The sequence below is a fragment of the Balaenoptera acutorostrata genome, chromosome 11 (assembly GCF_949987535.1).
Source record: "Balaenoptera acutorostrata chromosome 11, mBalAcu1.1, whole genome shotgun sequence".
NCBI lineage: Eukaryota > Metazoa > Chordata > Mammalia > Artiodactyla > Balaenopteridae > Balaenoptera > Balaenoptera acutorostrata.
The window spans coordinates 6,775,927-6,782,929 of NC_080074.1; positions in this window are offsets into that span (position 1 = coordinate 6,775,927).

The window sequence follows — 7,003 nt, forward strand, 5'->3', positions numbered from 1 at the left end:
AGAACTTGGGTAAACTTTTCAACCCTCTCTGCCTCAGTTTCTCGTCTGTAAAATGGGGAGGCTTTCTTCATGAGGTTTGCTCCAGTCAACTATTATCATGTAACCAACCGCTCTAAAACTTAGTGGTATAAAACAAAACAGTAGTCTTTTAATTTGCCTATGGATGTGAAATTTGAGCAGGGCTTGTGGGGTGTGGGTCATCTCTCCACAGGGTGTCAACTGGGGTGCTTAACTGGGGGCTGGAGGACCTACTTCCAAGATGGTATACTCACATGGCCAGCAAATTGGTGTCAGCTGTTGGCTGGGGAGCTCAGCCAAGCTGAGGGTCAGAGACCTCGGCTCCTCTCCACGTGGGCCTCTCTATGGGCTGCTTGGGCTTCCTCATAGCATGGTGGCTGGGTTTCAAGAGCTAGCATCCCAAAAGACAGGAAATGGAAGCCACCAATTTCTTATGGTCTGGCTCCCACCAAAATGGCAATGTCACAGAGCTTCTATTGGTCAAGAAGTCACAGAACCCAGATTCAAGGGGAGGGGACACAGACCCCCATCTCCCAATGGATGGGATATCAAAGAATTTACAGATATGTTTTAAAACTGCTTTAGGGTTGCTGTGAGGATTAAGTCAAATCATATAATCACAGTCTCAAAGGACCATCCCATGGATGACTTATTAAATAGAGGGAAAAGACCTTTACAGGGAGAAGCCTGGCAGACATGGCTCGGCCAAGTGGTCAAAGCTAGCCTCACGGGCTTCCCTGGTGGCGCAGTGGTTGAGAATCTGCCTGCCAATGCAGGGGACACGGGTTCGAGCCCTGGTCTGGGAAGATCCCACATGCCGCGGAGCAACTAGGCCCGTGAGCCACAACTACTGAGCCTGCGCGTTTGGAGCTTGTGCTCCGCAGCAAGAGAGGCCGCAACAGTGAGAGGCCCGTGCACCGCGATGAAGAGTGGCCCCCACTCGCCGCAACTAGAGAAAGCCCTTGCACAGAAACGAAGACCCAACACAGCCAAAAATAAATAAATAAAAATTAAAAAAAAAAAAGAAAAGCTAGCCTCACAGTAATGGAACAAACTGACATCATTGCTGCTTCTTAAAGAAGCCAAGCAGGCTTCCCTGGTGGTGCAGTGGTTAAGAATCCGCCTGCCAATGTGGGGGACATGGGTTCGAGCCCTGGTCCAGGAAGATCTCACATGCCACGGAGCAACTAAGCCTGAGCACCACAACTACTGAGCCTGCGCTCTAGAACCCGTGAGCCACAACTACTGAAGCCCGCATGCCACAACTACTGAAGCCCACGCGCCTAGAGCCCATGCTTCGCAACAAGAGAAGCCACTGCAGTGAGAAGCCCACGCACCGCAACGAAGAGTAGCCCCTGCTCGCCGTAACTAGAGAAAGCCCATGCGCAGCAGTGAAGACCCAATGCAGCCAAAAAAATAATAATAATAAATTAATTAATTAAAAAAAAAAAGAAGCCAAGCATACTCCTGCTTCAGAGTCTTTGCACTTGCTGCTCTTACTTCCTGGAACACACGGGCCTCCCTGGCCCGTATATAAAACAGCAACTCCCACTACTACTTGTACCCTCTGACCCTGCTCTGCCTTTCCTTTTCTCAGCGAAGTTACATGTCTGTTTTTAAAAAATTGTTTCTTGTTTATTCTCCACACCACCACCCCCACTAGAATGTCAGCTTTTCAAAGGCATTTTTGTCTGTCTTTCTCACTGCTATACCCCCAGCATCTAGAATAGTGCCTGGAACAAAGTAGGGGCTCAGTAAAGATATGAGGAATGAATGAATGAATTGGGTGGTAGCAACTCAAATGTCACCTCCTTGATGAGGTCTCCCTTGATTTCACTCACACGTGAATGGCCTGGACCCACTGTTTTCAGCTTGGTGCTTCTGTGTGTCTCTGGGGGCTGAGCCGCATTCATCTGTGATTCCCCAGCCTGGCCCTCAGCATACCACAGACACTCAGGTAATGGTGCTGCTAGGTCTAATATCCACCTGTCCACACATCCAGCTTTGTAAAGCAGGTTTACACCTGGCATCTCGATTCATCCTCACCACAGCCTTCTGACATGGGTGTGTTGCCCCTGTTTATAGATGTGACCTGGAGAGGAATGATGGCTGGCCCAAGGTCAGACAGCTGGTTGGGGGCAGAGCCACACCTAGAACCCGTCTCCTGCTTCCCAGGGAGCAAAGAGTGTGAAAATTACACTCTATGGGGGCACCTTGGGAAGATCGTAGAATCAGCTCCACCAGAGGCTGCAAACCCAGCACCTGCAGGGCCTGCCTTTGGGAGCTGGTACAGCAAGAGTCTCAGATTTGTCACAAGAAGCCAGAAATCCTAACTTGGCAACTGATTCAAATGAAGCCAAAACCCAGAACAGCCTCTTCCGAGGGCTGGATGCTGACCTTTGGCCAACAGTTTGCAACCTTTGCTCTATTGGATTCTACTAGATTCTAGATGATCCTCCATTTTACAGCCAAGAAAACTGAGACCCAGAAAGGGGAGTAATTTGCCCAAGGTCACACAGCAAGAGCCAAGATTTGAAAATCTATGGTCTGGAGAAGGCAAGATATGGGGGCAGTGACACAGACCCCCTCACCCCCGAGTCAGTCCCTGACATTCTCTGTAAGGTGGCTCAGGCCAACAAGGAAAAGGAAAACAGATGCCTAATTCCGGGGGCAAGTGGCCGTGGGGAGAGCTGAGTTTCAGAAGCAAGTAGAACTGGGTTCAAACTCCAGCCGCAACCCTCACCAGCTGTGTGACTTTGGGCCAGGCCCTTCCCTTTCTGAGCCACGGCCTCTCCGCTGTGAGATGGAGACAGGATGCCCTGGGTAAGCGATGACTCACTCTCAGGCTCGGCTGGTCCAGGGGTGCGGGCCAGACTCCACTGGCTCCATGGGTTTTGGATCCCGCAGGCTGGGACTGTGCTGTGAAGACTTCTGGAGAACTCTGATGCGGTTGCCACACAGCGCATGCGCGGCACCCATTCCTGTTTCATCAACCTCCCAGCTCTGCTGGCACAGAGATTGCACCGGAGCAGACTGTGGCTTCCAGAAAGGCCTCCGCAGGACAGGCTTGGTGACACCGGAGCCGACCTCCGGTCCCAGCACCCCCTCCCTGCTGAAGCCCGTTCACAGCCTGAGCAGGTGCCTCCTGCTTCTACCAGTAATGCCTCAGTCACCGGCTAAAAAGCTATTCCAGTCCCTGCTGCTTCTTTCTTTCTTTCTTTTTTTTTTAACAAGCTCTCTCTTCAAATTGTAAATGCCCGAGGGGGTTAATACATTAGCTTGCAACAAATCATTTCACTGGCCTCTCCTGACACTCAGCTATGAGAGGGGGTGGGCAGGTGGCCTGTCTGGTTGGGCTCCTCACCCCCCTCCACCTCCAGGAGTGGGGAGACCCAGCCCTCCCCTCCCAGGGCCCAGAGGTCCAGCCAGCTCCTCCCACAGCAGAAATGTCACGGGGGAGTAATTTGGGCAGAAATGCCTCCTAGGAGGTCACTCCACCGCCCATCACACTGCCCTACCTCTGTGTCCCTCCTTCCCTGCCTCAGGGCCACTCTCTCCTCCTCGGCCCCAGCCCCTGCTGAACTCCAGACACTGGACTCCATTGCTGCTCAGGCTTTCCCCGCCCCCTCCCATGCCAGGCCAGAAGCCTCCCGCCCACTCACACCAGCTGGTGGGCCTCAGGCCCCATCAGTCCTGCCTCCTGAATGCTCCTTTCATCCCCCGACCACTGGCCTGAGCCTCATGGCATGTCACCAGCCACTGCAGTCTCCCCCGACTGGTCCCTGGCCTTTAGTCTTGCTCCCCTCTGCCCATGCTCCATAGCCAAAGAGAACTTTCTAGAACTGTCTGGCAAAGGGCCTCCAAACTTAAGTTCCTTCTTTCAAGGCTGTCAGCTACTCTCAGAAGGAGAGCTCATCCCAGCATTCAAGGCCCCACTGACTTTACCTGCCTTCTTTCCTATATCTGATAACACGTGCCATGCATTTTTTAATTCCCCACATCCGAGCAAAAAAATTATTCATTGTTTCCCTGAAATTAAAATTGAACTGGGTGTTCTATATTTTACCTGGCAACCCTAATGTCAGTCCAAACACCCTGGACAACATCATGAGGTTTTTTTTAGCTTAATTTTTTTTTTTTTTTCAGCTGTGCCATGTGGCATGTGGGATCTTAGCTCCCGCACCAGCGATCGAACCTGCGCCCCCTGCGTTGGAAGCACAGAGTCTTAACTACTGGACCTCCAGGGAAGTCCCCTTTTAGTTTAATTTTTTAGTATAGCTACATTTAAGTGCAATATCTTGGACATACTTATACCAAAAAACTGACTCATTGTTTATCTGAAATTCAAATCTAATTGGGCATCCTGCATTTTTATTTGCTAAATCTGGCAACCTAGGTCCTACGTAGGTAACAGGGACCAGGGGGAATAGCAAGGGTCGGACAGCCCCAACCTGGACCCTGAAAACTCTGCCCTGCAGTCAGCCTGAAAGCCTCCTTTCCAAACCTCTGCCCTGGTACCTGGAAGGGGCGGGAGCCCAGAGACTCCTTGGGAGAAATTATTCCACTGCTGCCCACTTCTCTCCTCTCTCTGGGCCTAGTTTCCTTCTCTGTAAAATGAAACTCATGGTTTCTCTGCCCCGTTTCCCAACCTCTCCCAAGGATCAAACACCTGAGTCGAGTAGGGGATTCTCAGCTGACCGAATGCACCCAGAAGGCAAACAGGCTTGTGAGAGTTTCTGTTCTTTGGCTCACCCAAGGGCCTTGAGGAATAATTAAGACAAAGGTCCTTTTTTGCTTGTTTTTTCCCAAAGTACCTCGTAAACCAGTTAAACTACCTCAGTGATAATTGATTCAGACATGATCATCAACTAAAAGCATTGGGTGAAAGTTTGTTGGGAATTAGGACATTCACAGGGTATCAAAGTAAAAGTTACCTTTACAATAGGGAGACCAGGCAGGCGCCAACAGGCAGGTGACCCATCACCTGCCCTTTGATCCAATCTGTCTCCAGACTAAAGGAGACTAAAGACACCCGGCCAAGTAAAGGCCATGCCTGACCTGGGATTACAGCCTGGACCGCAAAAAATAATGGCTAGAAAGGACATTATGGGACAACTGGGACAAGTGGAATGTGGGCTGGGCATTAGACAACTGTGTTGTTTCAATGTTAAATTCCCTGAATTTGATACTTGCACAGTGGTATGTAGGAGAATGGCCTTGTTCTTGGGAGATGTGTGGTGAAGTGGGTAGAGGTGAAGGGCTACATATCTGCAACTAACTCTCCATGGTGCAGCCAGAGCAAACAGATAGATAGGGAGGAAGGGAGAAAGAGGTCAAAGGATAACAGCTGGTGAATCCGGTAGTTCATTGTACTATTCTTGCAACTTCTCTGTACATTGGACATTTTTCCAAATAAAAAGTCTGAAGGAACACCCACCCAGAATAAAATATCAGAAGTAGAAGGGGTCTTAAAGACCTTGTTCCCTGACCCTTTCCCAGAGAGGGGAAGGTCTTGGCCTGTGGTCACACGGTGAGTGGCCGCTGAACCCTCCCCACTTGGTCTGAGTCCCAAGAGCAGGAATGGGCCACCTAACCAGTGTCACCTCTCGTTCTTCTCCCCGCCGTCCCTCAGCCGCCAACACTCTGCCCCTGGGGCCACCCTACAGTCATATAGGAGGTGAGCAGCTCCCGGAGTGTGGGGAGAAATCCACCCTGCCCCTCTCCAAAGAAACTGGACCACAACTCCCTCATGCGAGGCCAAGCCTGGCAGGTGGGATACTTTCTAGGGAAGCTTCCAGATGTAACCAGGAGTGAAATCTCCTTTTGTGCTTCCCACACTGGAGTGTTTCAGTGGGGTGAGGTGTAAACACAACAGCTTTTACTGTAGTGAGAGCAAAATGCTTCAATAATTTATATTGTTATAATGTTGATCTTATATACTGCAACAATTATGAAAAGGTTCAGACAGATAAATAAGAAAAGAAATGGACAGTTAATATGATCTAAAGAGAGGCAACAACAGCATGATAACTTTAGGAGGAAAGCTGTTTCCTTTCTGAGTCTACAAGTGCATGTAATAATTTAAATGACAAGACGAAAAAATAGATTCCATCCTAATTGTGATTTTTTAGGACTGTTTGTTGGACTAGCATTTATAGCCTTAGTCTAAATAGTATTTACGTTTTGTTTATTTAAGGCCATTTAGGTGATGATTAAAAGGAGAAAGCCAACTTCGTCACCTCCAAATTTCACGAGAAGAAAATCCAACATCAGACATCCACATTCGTGATAACCATCATCAATCCAGGTGTAACAAAGAACACGGAGAAAATCAGAAGTGACTGCGGGAAATGCTGAGGTTCGGGGTGGTCTGTGGCTCCCCTGGCCTCCGTGGAAGGTGTCTCTGGAGAGAGCACCTGTGCCATGGGTGGCCTAGGAAGCACCTAGCAATGAGAACTTACTGGCTGCACATGCTGAAGTTAAGCTTTCCTATTTGATTACTTGCTTTGCAATCAAGGCCAGAGAGCCCTGGCGGGCCAGCATGGGCCTACACAGAGCAGGCACCTGCCCACTGTGTTGAATTCACTCATTCAACAAGTATCTATTGAGCACCTACTACATGCTACTCTATGTTCTGTGCTGGGTTCCAGGCAGGCAGGGGACTTCAAAGCAGAGTCCTGCTCTCAGGAATCCCACAGTCCACTGTGATGGGGTGGGACTGGGGGCAGCCCATCCCTGAAGAAATACACAGGATGACTTTAGCTCAATGCTAAGTGCCAGGAAGACCACAAGAGGCTGCCTGGAGAGGGAATCAGGGCAGGCCTTGCTGAGGACGTAACATCTCACCTGATGCCCAAGCAAGAAGCCAGGGCTGACCCTGAGGCAGTTGGGGATGGTGTTCCAGAGAGAGGGGAAGGCCTGGACGTGGGACCAAGCCAAGCAGTTTGAGGAACAAGAAGGCCTGTGAGGCCCAGCAACGTGCTCA